This window comes from Quercus robur, chromosome 3, assembly GCF_932294415.1.
Source record: "Quercus robur chromosome 3, dhQueRobu3.1, whole genome shotgun sequence".
NCBI lineage: Eukaryota > Viridiplantae > Streptophyta > Magnoliopsida > Fagales > Fagaceae > Quercus > Quercus robur.
In genome coordinates this window covers 29,158,670-29,171,743 of record NC_065536.1, presented here as the reverse complement: position 1 = coordinate 29,171,743, position 13,074 = coordinate 29,158,670, and positions in this window count along the sequence as shown.

The following is a 13,074-nucleotide window of genomic DNA, read 5'->3' as shown; positions in this document are numbered from 1 at the left end:
CTCTAAGACTATCAGCGTCTAAGCCTTTGAGGACAAGGATCTAAGTGTGAGAGTTACAGATACATGTCAGCTAAGTTGTGAGGTGGCACTGCATGATTGGGTTTTGATATTAGAGTGTGGAAGGGTCAGCACAAATACACAAATTGCCTGAATTGGATTATACCAGTGATTATTTATCACGGTATCACAACAAATAGTATGTGTTTGAATATCGGGTTTTATAAAATTTTGTACTTTCGACCTTACAGAAGAGGGAGTGTTAGAATTATAATATAAATTTTTTGTCAAACTTTTACATGATAGATTTGGAATCATATCTGATTAGATCATATGAATTTGTTGTTCAAGCATGTCCTTAGTCCCTTATTGAACATGTCCTAGGTAAATCTTGATTATGTATGAGATCACAATGAGCCCTAGCTAATTACAGAAAAGGAACTCCCTGAAAATGAGGAGGGCCATGCCCTCATGAATTTTTTTTTTTTTTAATAGTAAATAGAAATATAAAATAAGGAAAATAAAAAGATCATGTGACCAGTGGCCCCTCTCAGAACAAAAAAAGGCCCTTTACTAATAAATAAATAATAATTCATTCATCAATTTAGTAGTATGCTCAACTTTGAATCCTTGAGAAGCACACCATTCTGAGCATAATTTTTTTTTTTTTTTTGGACCGAATTCTGAGCATAATTTAGTTCGGCATAATGTTTAAAAAAATTGCTAAATATTTTTTAATTGTGCTAAAAACTCTTTTGATTATCAACGTGTTTATGCAGTCAATGCACTATTTTTTTTTTTTTTTTTTTTTTTTTTTGAGAATGAAGACTACTGCTATTATAAAAAATCAGCCAGGTTCGGCAAAAAGTACATCAACTAAGTGTGGTGGGACATTCTCCACCCACACCGACAAACCTCTGACATTTCTTGCATGTCTAGCTAGGTTATGAGCTATTCTATTACCACATCTACGTACATGGTAGAAGCTGATGCAAGTACTTGGACCGATCAAAGATTTTGCTGACTCCAACAGGTGGCCAAATGAAGAAAACTTGTTCTTATTGTTTTCATTGATGCTATGAAATGGGTATTTTTAGTTATTATTATTATTGAAGATGGTAAAATATAGAGCCTGACGGGCCTACCTTATTGGGCCTGACGGATCGGAACTTCTGGGCCTGTATAAAGATGATCCCCTGCATTTTGAAGGCCCATTGCTGTCAGACGTAGTAAGGGCCCATGATCCGAAGTCCATATCGCCTAGAAAAGCCCTAAGATCCAAAAGTAGAAATCCTTGCTCACCACGCTCAGAGGAATTTGTATTAGAGTCCCACATGGAAAAGATTTGGAAACCAAGAAGAAAAGTCAACCCTCTATCACTATAAAAGGCCTAACACCCTCAGAAACCGAGGTACGCTTTAATTGACCCTCTCTAACGCTCTAAGTAAAACAGAAGAATTCTAACTTGACCGTCGGAGAGCTTTTGGCCGGCACCACACCGGTGCTCTCTGAAGGACTTCTTTCGATTGCTTCTGTCGTGCAGGTTCGTTTTGAGTCGCGAGTACGGTGTGACCCATTGGTGACAATTTTCGACGTCATCAGTTGGCGCCGTCTGTGGGAAAGAAACGTAGCGCACTATCGCTTCCTAGACAAAAGAGTTACATGGTACTCACACGCTCGATGGCAACCACTAACGACGTTCAAGAAGAGGAAGCCCCTACGACTGCCCTTGAGAGACAGGTCAGGACGCTCGCCGCAGTCGTGGAGCGCCTCACAAAACAAAACCACGACCTAGAAGAGCAGCTGAACCAAAAGAGTGCGGCGGTCAATAACCAGGGAGCGGATCAAGAAGGAACCAGCGCTGAAAGGAGGAATCATGACGGACCACAGGAGAGTAACGCCCCTAGCAAACAAGTGCGACGAGACGCTAGCATCCCTTCAGTGACGGATACAGCTCCACAACCCATCATCGCGGAGATGCAGGTGATGAAGGAACAGATGGAAGTACTGATGAACGCTCTTAAGGGGCGAGTGTCCAGTGATCTTGACGACCTTGTCAACCGGACTGACTCGCCATTTACGGCAACCGTCAATTCCTTCCCCCTGCCAAGTAAATTCCGCATGCCAAGTATGGATAGTTATGACGGAATCAAGGACCCTCTCGATCACCTAGAGACCTTCAAGACCTTGATGCACCTTCAGGGAGTGGCAGACGCAATTATGTGCAGGGCATTCCCTACAACCCTAAAGGGCGCAGCAAGGATTTGGTTCAGCCGGCTAGCACCAAACTCCATTGGCACCTTCAAGGAGCTGAGCGCTCAATTCACTACGCACTTCATCGGAGGACATTGGTATAAGAAATCCACGGCTTGTTTAATGAAAATCAAGCAGAGAGAGGAGGAGACGTTACGGGCCTACATATCACGCTTCAATAAAGAAGCGCTCTCGATCGACAAAGCCGACGACAAGATACTAGTGGCAGCGTTCACGAACGGGCTGAAGGGGGGTAAGTTTTTGTTCTCCCTATACAAAAACGACCCAAAGACCATGTCGGAGGTGCTTTATAGGGCCACCAAATATATGAACGCTGAAGACGCACTATTAGCCCGAGAAGATAGACCCAAGAAAAGAGACAGACAAGAGGATCCCCGACAGGACCAGGGGCGGAAGAAAGGAAGGATGGGAGATCGAAGGGAGGAGAGACGTCCAAAACCCATGGGCGCAAGGTTCACAAGTTTCACCCCGTTGACCGCTCCGATAGACCAAGTCCTAATGCAGATTAAGGACGAAGGATCCCTGACGTTTCCGGGAAAGCTGAAGAGTGATCTCAACAAAAGGTCCAGAGACAAATATTGCCGCTTCCATCGTGACCATGGTCACGACACGGCCGATTGCTACGACTTGAAGTAACAAATCGAAGCCCTTATCCGACAAGGGAAGCTGAAGAAGTTCGTCAGCAAGGAGAGAACAGATCAACCCCCACAAGAACAACACCCCCGTCGAGAAAACGAGCGACCAAGGCCCCCATTAGGGGACATAAGAATGATAATTGGAGGAACAGCCACGGCCGGATCGTCGAAAAAGGCTCGCAAAACATACCTTCGGATGGTACAGAATGTCCAGTTGGCGGGTACAGTGCCAAAGGTGGCAAGAAGGGAAGGCCCCATTATCGGGTTCTCGGAAGAGGATGCAAGACGCCTACACCATCCACACGACGATGCCCTCGTCGTCAGCTTGCGGGCAGGCGACTACAATATGCACCGAGTGTTGGTCGACAACGGTAGTTCGGCCGATATCTTGTACTATCCGGCGTTCCAGCAAATGAGGATTGACAGGGAGCAGCTAATACCGACAAACGCCCCGCTCGTTGGTTTCGGAGGGAGTAGAATATTCCCTTTGGGTGCGGTCACGTTATCGGTGACAGTAGGAGATTACCCCCAACAAATCACCAAGGACGTAACATTCTTGGTGGTTGATTGCTCGTCAGCCTACAATGCTATTATTGGACGACCCACGCTCAACTCGTGGAAGGCGGCAACATCAACTTAGCACCTAATGATCAAGTTCCCAACGGAGTATGGGGTAGGAGAGCTACGCGGAAGTCAAATCGCCGCACGAGAATGCTACGTAGCTATGATGGAGGTGGAAGACCAGATCCAGGCCTTGAACATAGAAGAACACTGAACGACGGCAGAACCTACGGAGAAGCTAGAGGAGATAACTCTCGACAGTTCCAATCCAGACCGAACCACCAAGATCGGAACGCTTGCCAAACCCGCAATCCGTCAAGAGCTCGTAGCTTTCTTGAGGAGCAATAAGGATGTGTTCGCCTGGAGCCATGACGATATGCCAGGAATTGATCCCTCGGCCATGGTACATAAGTTGAATGTGTTGCCCTCGTTTCCACCCGTCCGACAAAAGAAGAGAGTATTCGCCCCGGAACGAGACCAAGCAATAGCGGAAGAGGTCCGCAAACTCTAAGAGGCAAGCTTCATCAGGGAAGTCTACTACCCCGATTGGCTGGCGAATGTGGTAATGGTGAAGAAAGCGAGCGGCAAATGGCGGATGTACGTGGACTTCACCGATCTTAACAAAGCATGCCCCAAAGATAGCTATCCCCTTCCAAGGGTCGACATCCTAGTAGACTCGACGGCTCAACACCAATTGCTAAGCTTCATGGATGCTTTCTCAGGTTATAACCAGATTCGCATGCACGAGGACGATCAGGAGAAGACTTCGTTTGTAACCAGTCAAGGACTCTTCTGTTACAAAGTAATGCCATTCGGCCTGAAGAATGCAGGGGCAACATACCAAAGACTAATGAACAAGATGTTCGCACAGCAAATCGGGAGGAATGTCCAAGTCTATGTCGACGACATGCTGGTGAAGAGCTGGAAGGAGGAAGACCACTTGGAAGATCTCAAGGAAACATTCGGCACGCTTCGATCCTACAACATGAAACTCAATCCGGGAAAGTGCGCATTCGGTGTAACGGCAGGCAAATTTCTAGGATTCATGGTATCTCAAAGGGGGATTGAAGCTAACCCAGACAAAATCCGAGCCATAATGGAGATGGCCCCCCCGAGAAACGTGAAGGAAGTACAAAGCCTTAACGGCAAGGTAGCGGCATTGAATAGATTCGTGTTGAGAGCGACGGACAAGTGTTTACCCTTCTTTCGAACATTGAAAAAGTCATTCGAGTGGACGGACGAGTGCCAGTGAGCCTTCGAGGAGTTAAAAACCTATCTATCTTCACCACCTCTACTGAGCCCCTCGCAACCAGGTGAAGAACTCTTCCTCTATTTGGCTGTCTCCCCGGTGGCCGTCAGCGCGGCCTTAATCAGAGAAGAGGACAGGGCACAGAAGCCCGTGTACTACGCCAGCCGGGCGCTCCGCGGTGCCGAAGAAAGATACCAACCTATGGAGAAACTCACTTTTGCATTGGTCACGGCGGCTCGCAAGCTCAAGCCCTACTTTCAAGCCCATACCGTGAACGTAATGACCGACAAGCCCTTGCGAAGGGCACTGAGTAATCCTGAAGCCGCAGGTCGACTGACGCTGTGGGCAATAGAATTGAGTGAGTTTGATATCAAGTATCGTCCACGTGTGGCCATTAAAGGACAAGCTGTAGCCGACTTCATAGCAGAGTTTACGCGTGACGAGGACAAGGGGGCAGAAGAACCCCCCCAGTGGAACATCTACACCGACGGATCATCCAATCGGCGAGTTGGAGGAGCCGGCATAGTATTGCTGTCACCTGAAGGAGACAAGATTGAATGTATGGTCCGTCTTGACTTCCTCATTACCAACAATGAAGCAAAATACGAAGCGGTGGCAGCAGGACTCGACCTAGCCAAAGCCGCCAGAGCTGAAAGTGTGGTCGTGTATTGCGACTCTCAAGTCGTGACCAATCAAGTAAACAGAGATTATGAATGCAAAGGGGAAAGGTTGAAGAGATATCTTGATCAAGTAAGGGCGAGAGTCGACGGGCTAAAAGCAATGGTCGTCCAGATCCCCAGGGGAGAAAATGAGCTCGCCGATCGGCTAGCTAAAGCCGCTTCAGCAGAACATATGATGACACCGGGTAATGTACTTTCCTTTGTTCAAATCTTTCCACTAATAGACCCCGACAACATGCAGGAGATACGCTCCGAAAGAAACTGGACTACACAGATAATTTCATACTTAAAGGACGGGATACTGCCAGAAGAGAAGGAGGCAACGAGAAAGCTAAAAGTCCAAGCGGCAAGGTTCGTCTTGATAAAAGACATTCTTTACAAGAGAGGTTTCTCCCGTCCTTATCTAAGATGTCTCGGGGTTGAAGAGGCAGACTACGTAATGAGGGAAGTACACGAAGGAATATGCGGGAACCATTCCGGATCGCGGTCGTTAGTGCACAAACTGGTACGAGCTGGGTATTACTGGCCAACCATGCAGAAGGATGCCGAGTCTTACGTTAAAAGTTGCGACAAATGCCAAAGGTTCAGCAATTTCATCGGACAACCAGCTGAGGAGCTAACCCCTATAACGGCTCCATGGCCGTTCGCTCAGTGGGGACTAGATATCATGGGACCTTTCCCAACGGCGGTAAGGCAGCTGAAGTTCTTGGTAGTGGGTATTGACTACTTCACAAAATGGGTAGAGGCGGAAGCCTTGGCCACCATTATAGAAAAGAACATTAGAAGTTTTGTCTGGCGGTGCATCGTATGCAGGTTCGGTATTCCTAGAGTTCTTGTCTCAGATAACGGGAGGCAGTTCGACAACGGCCACTTCCGGGATTTCTGCACACAGCTAGGAATAAAAAACCACTACTCATCACCCGCCCATCCTCAGGCTAATGGCCAGGTTGAAGTCACGAACCGATCCTTGTTAAAGATTATCAAGACTCGGCTCGAGGGGGCAAAGGGCATATGGCCCGAAGAATTGTCGAGCATACTATGGGCATACAGGACAACGGCGAGGACTCCGATAGGAGAGACGCCATTTCGACTGACATACGGGAGCGAGGCGGTCATCCCAGCAGAAGTTGGACTCACAAGTTACAGGGTTTACAACCATGACGAAAGCAGGAATGACGAATCCATGAGGCTACAGCTGGACCTGATAGATGAGGTTAGGTCGGCGGCGGAACAAAGGATCGCTAGATACAAGGATCGCATGTCCAGACATTACAACACCCGGGTCCGACACAGAAACTTCCAAGTAGGAGACCTCGTACTCAGGAAGGTCATGGGTGCAACTAAAGACCCTGCACAGGGAAAACTCGGCCCCAACTGGGAAGGACCTTATAGAGTTACGTCATGGAAAAGGAAAGGAACATACCACCTGGAGACAACAGATGGAGAGAAGCTACTGCATCCATGGAATGCCGAGCATTTGAGGAAATACTACCAGTAGTAGTGACACGGCAACCATTTTTTGTTTAAGCTTTTTATAAGTTTCTCCTTTAACTGTCCTTTTTGCTACAATTTTGTCGTGCCCTTTTTAAGCCCAAAGGGGGCAGGCACTTTTTCCTTTACGCATTTCTATAATCAGATATTACTTTGATCTTCTACTTGGATGTCATTATAATTGTCTACAAAATTAACGGAAACTAAATAAAGTCCACAAGATGGACGGATACAAATGCAGTCCACAAGATGGACGGATCATTCTACGGGGATGATAACCTCTTACAAGAATGATCATTCAAGTCCACAAGATGGACGAATACAAATGCAGTCCACAAGATGGACGGATCATTCTACGGGGATGATAACCTCTTATAGGGATGATCATTCAAGTCCACAAGATGGACGGATACAAATGTAGTCCACAAGATGGACGGATCGCCCTACAAGGACGATCACCCTCAGTCCACAAAATTGACGGACACAAAATGTCCATAAGATGGACGGATCATCCTAGGGGGTGATATCACCCTAGGGGGTGATATCACCCTACAAGGACGATCACTGTCAGTCCATAGAATGGATAGACAAAATAAAGTCCACAAGATGGACGGATCATCCTACAAGGATAGTAGCCAAAGTCCACAAGATGGACGGACCATCCTACAGGGATGACATCATCCTACAGGAATGATAACTCAAGTCCACAAGGTGGACGGATACAATCGAAAGTCCACAAGACGGACGGATCGTCCTACAAGGACGATCACTGTAAGTCCTTAAATGGACGGACATAAAATAAAGTCCACAAGTCCGACGGGCCATCCTACAGGGATGATGACTCAAGTCCACAAGGTGGACGGAAATAATAGAAGAACGTGTCCGCGAAGTGGACGGACCACTGACTACGTTAAAATTTTATACAAGTCCATTAAATAGGCGGTACATTTAAAAGTGATATACAACGCAACAAAGTGGACGGATCCTCATAATAAACTTCTAAAAATAGACGGAGAAGGAAAATCCTCACGGATGTAAATGCTCAATCAACACAAAATAATAAGTCTGCAATGTGGACGGAGTATCACGGATAAACAAAATATTCTCATAAAAATCCTTCCTCAAGAAGGAGGACAGACTCTTAAACAAGTTCCAAACAATGATAGAAAGCATATGAACATTAAGCCAAAAGCCCAGAAGGCAAGTGTTTAATACAATTAAAGAGGACGGATTGTTCTGAAATGTAAATTAAAAAAAAAAAAAAAAAGAAAGGACGGATAGTTCTCAAAATAAATTACATAGAAGTTAATCTTTCTTTGGATCAGCGACTTGGACATCCTTCGACGGGGCGGATTCTCCGTCTCCTTGAACAGCGTCTTCGCCAAAAAGGTCCTCCGTATTTTCGGAGGCGACGGGGAGGGCAGAAGTCTGGCCTTGGTCCTCAAGTTTGACCATTGACAAATCCAGCTCTGGGTAGGCCTTCTTGACCTGACGGAGAGAATCATCGAAGTCTTGAAGGAAAGACTCCGACAGCTCGCCCAAACAGGACTCGGAGTCGCGGTACTCCTTGACGGCTACCTCTTTCGCATGGCAGATCTCTTCCTTGAGTTCTTTAATCTCCGCCTCCTTTTTCTCTATGACCGTCAACGCAGCGACCGTCTTCTCCTCGAGCTCTTTCCTTGCCTTCTCAGAAAGCTCCAGCTTCTTCTCCATATTAGACCTCCATTTATGGAGTTGACCAAGCTCTTCCTCCGTCTGCTCCGCCTTCGCGCGCACCCGGTCCAAGGTACTCTCACGATTGAGACACCGGTCCAGTAATCCCTTCATCATGACCAAGGACTGCAAACAAGAAAAGAGCCCGTCACATAATGTAAATAACAACGAAAAAGAAAAACAAACATATTTGACGGACATAACCAACCTGAGCAACGGCAAAGAGGCCCGCCTCCCCCATGGCCTCCGTCGAGTGGTTTCCAAGATCTTCATAGTCTTCCGTCGTGATGATAGACGACAGCTTCTCCAACGCATACTTGGAGTCGTCGCGGAGAAGGGAAGGAGGTCTCTCTTGCTTACCGTCTGGGGCCGTCATCAATCCTTTTCCCGTCCCCTGCTTAGCTGGGGTGACGATCTTGTTACCCTCAGCCATTAAACCAACCACAGGTTCAAGAGAGACCTTTGGTTGCTTAAATGGACGGTCGGATTTTGATGTCGGTTTCCTCTTCGGGGCTGAAGCCGACACCTTAGGTACCACCTCGCCGGATTCCCTCTTCTTGACGGCTTGAGACTCAATTAAAGCTCTCCTTTTTGCGTCTTCCATCTCTGCAAATAATGACGGATGAAATTAAAACTAAGTAAAGTCAGTTAAATGGCAAAGTAAAGTCGACAGGCTTACGTCTATGAACTCACTCGTCGTATCTAATTGCCTCTTGGGTGGGCTCAGGACCGTCGCAGTACCAATGTATGGTCTTCGGGTTCACCAACTTAGCCCAAGTCCTTTCCTCCGGCGTAGTTTTTCTGCAAATCTTTTCAAGGAAACTAAATTCCTCAAGGCTAACTTGTGGGCGCCGTCTACCTGCAGAGAAAGGCGATTAAGATATACACATAAAAATGGACGGATACAAAAAGCATTACAAAATTAAGACGGGTGCATACACGATTGATTTATCACTGCCCAGGTTGTGTCGACGGGCATGTACTCCGTCTCCCCTGGACGGCTCATCCATCTGTCACCCTCCAGGAAGAAGTAGCGACTCTTCCAGTCTCTATTTGAGTCTGGGGTCTCAAAGATCACCTTCAACAAGGGGCTCCGACTAGCAAAACTATACATCCCCCTTGATCTAGAAATCTCGTCTGGACGGTAACAGTGAAGAAATTCACGGACCGTCAGTCTCCTTTCCCCATCCGACATTGCACCGTAGAGAATCTCCATGGCTATGAAGACCCTCCAAGCGTTAGGGGATATCTGGGTGACGGACAACCCCAGATAGTGCAAGAGTTCCCTATGAAGTGTAGAAAGTGGGAATCGAAGTCCAGCCTTCAACGCCTGCTCGTACACTCCGACACCGTCTACCCCTTCATAGTAACACTTCTCCGACACATATGGTAGACGGATGGAAACGTAGTTCGGGATTTGGAAGTTGGTTCTGAAGGTGCTGAAATGTTTCTCCCTGATGACGGATGTAAACCTATGCACCGTCCACTCTGGCAACATGATGAACTTCCGTAGTCCATCAGCACCTACAACGGACTCCAGTGCTTGATCCCCGTCGTCATCAGAACCCTCTATTTCAACTATCTCCACATCCTCATTTGTTGAGGATGAAGAAGAGGCAGACGGACTCCTATCTTCGCCGGGGCTCTCTTGGTCTTTATGACCGGATGGGTATACATCCTCGTATTTCGTCCCATCACGAACCACCGACTGGTTACTTGACACACTAGACATTTCCTACAATTGACGATGAAACCTAAGACCGACGGGTTTGAAAGTATTGACGGGTATGGAAAGCCTAACAACAATGCATGGACGGAAATGTAACTTGATTATAGTATTAGAAGTACTTACCACACTTAGCAGAGGAGAAGTGACGGTTGGTGTAATCAGCAGATGCTCGTCCTCGACGGATTGCTCTGACAAGGTTGACGGCTTCGCTCTGACAAACGATTTCTGATTGAAAATTGAAAAAATGAGAGAGTGAGGCGCCTTATATATATAGGAGATGCACGGAAGACGAAGCGACGCTTCGATCCTATACAACGGCCATTCAGAGATTGACACGTGGCATGCTTAATAAATGCTGACAACCTGTCAGTACGCACCAACAGATTTGTACCCATCATGTAACCGTCAACTTGATGAATCTTCCTCTGACGGGTTTATCCATCTGGAACCGTCATCCTATCTTGCATAAATTCGTCAACCAGTTGTGACTAAATTTGAAACCTTCTTTTGTCCCGCGGATTTAATTCCGTCATAAAATACCCGTCATACCCATACGTTAGGATCGTCACCCCATTGATCCTTTGACCTAAAAGGTGACGGACCATTGGGGTGAAGGGGGCAACTGAAGATGGTAAAATATAGAGCCTGACGGGCCTACCTTAATGGGCCTGACGGATTGGAACTTCTGGGCCTGTATAAAGATGATCCCCTGCATTTTGAAGGCCCATTGCTGTCAGACGTAGTAAGGGCCCATGATCCGAAGTCCATATCGCCTAGAAAAGCCCTAAGATCCAAAAGTGGAAATCCTTGCTCACCACGCTCAGAGGAATTTGTATTAGAGTCCCACATGGAAAAGATTTGGAAACCAAGAAGAAAAGTCAACCCTCTATCACTATAAAAGGCCTAACACCCTCAGAAACCGAGGTACGCTTTAATTGACCCTCTCTAACGCTCTAAGTAAAACAGAAGAATTCTAACTTGACCGTCGGAGAGCTTTTGGCCGGCACCACACCGGTGCTCTCTGAAGGACTTCTTTCGATTGCTTCTGTCGTGCAGGTTCGCTTCGAGTCGTGAGTACGGTGTGACCCATTGGTGACAATTTTCGACGTCATCAATTATCAAAATCAAGTACTGCATTAAAAAAAGAAAAAGAAAAAAAAAGATGATCTTTTGCTTTTGTACATTGAAAATAAGATTATTGCAAAATTTAATACATTCATATATAATTTCGGGATTTAAAAGAACACTAGTTCCATTCAAGCTTATTTTATATATCATCATTTTATTCAATTAAGTGAATTTTGTAAGTGCTTAAAATTTAATATTTAGGGGAGATATCGTCAATTTAAAAAAAAAAAAAAATTTATAGAGATAGTAATTTTGAACAAAGGGTAATGATTTTAATTACACAATTATTTAAATTATACTTAATTGAATGTTAAGTAAAACCCATAAAGAGTATAAATATAATTTTATAAGTGTAATTAAAAAATTTTGATTGGAATATTACTCCATTCTATTATCGTATCATGTTATACCAAAATGTAAAATAAATACTTGATTATTTTCATGTATTATCACCAAATACATGTATAAAAAAAAGTTATTCAATTATAGATTATTGTAAAATAATACTTATACCTTTTTTTTCCACAAAAAAAAAAAAAAATCGTCACGCCCTGAATTTTGAAAGTGATGGTAGAAAAGAAAACAAATCCTTGAAGCTGATTCGTTTATGCCAAGCTTAATAGAAAATTAGCAAACCCGGTCTCAAGTGGAAGTGGGAATCATCTAATTCTAATTTCTAACTAGGTTTTTTTTTTTTTTTTTTTTTTTTGGGGCCAAGCAGAACCCATTTCCAGAGATTGCATAGAAAACTTTGTAATGTGAACCAATCATAATATAAAATTATATACAAAGCTACCCCACACTGAAACTAACAAGAAGAGGGAGTGCCTTTTACGACCTATGAATTATGATGCTGAATATTCCTCCTTTGTGAGCAAGGAGTAAACTAATAAAGAGTGATGAAATTGAATGTTGATAGAGAAATGCGGAAACTTTGGCAACAAGAATGCGTAGAGAGACTTACTAATGGGGGAGAATTGAACATTGTTGTTTGATTCTTTGGCATGGAGTATTTCCTAAAAGACCATCACTGGCCAAGACTTCTTTGTGTGCATAGAAGATTCTAGACAAACACGATTACACCTCTACTTCTTTCCAATGTGTTAGTAAAATATAGGGATAAAATGGAAATAAAAATGAGTCTCTAGACTATTTAAAACAATTTTTTTTTTTTTAAAAGAATAAACTATTGGAAAGCTCATGTAAGATGAAGTTGGAGGGTAGGACCAATATGTGGACCAATAATATGAGAAATCAGCTTTAACTTGTTCCGTAAGTGTGAAGAGCATACAACCTGTTTGGTTAGTGGAACCCATCAACACATCCATACAATTTTTTGTTTAATCCTTCTAGTCAGATTGTCCAATAGCAGTCCAAACTAGACATACTATATATATCCAGTTAATTGTTTCCCTATCTTTGTAAAGCAAATCCTCTAATGGCCTTTTTAGCCAAATCACAATTCACTAAATCTTTAGAGCATCTTCAAAGAGGCTTTTTCCAACCAATTTTTCATCCAAATTTAGAGAATGAACCTACCCAGGAAAAAAAAAAATAAAAATTGAAGAGATGGCTAGAGATGCTCTTATGGTGGATATATATATATATATATATATA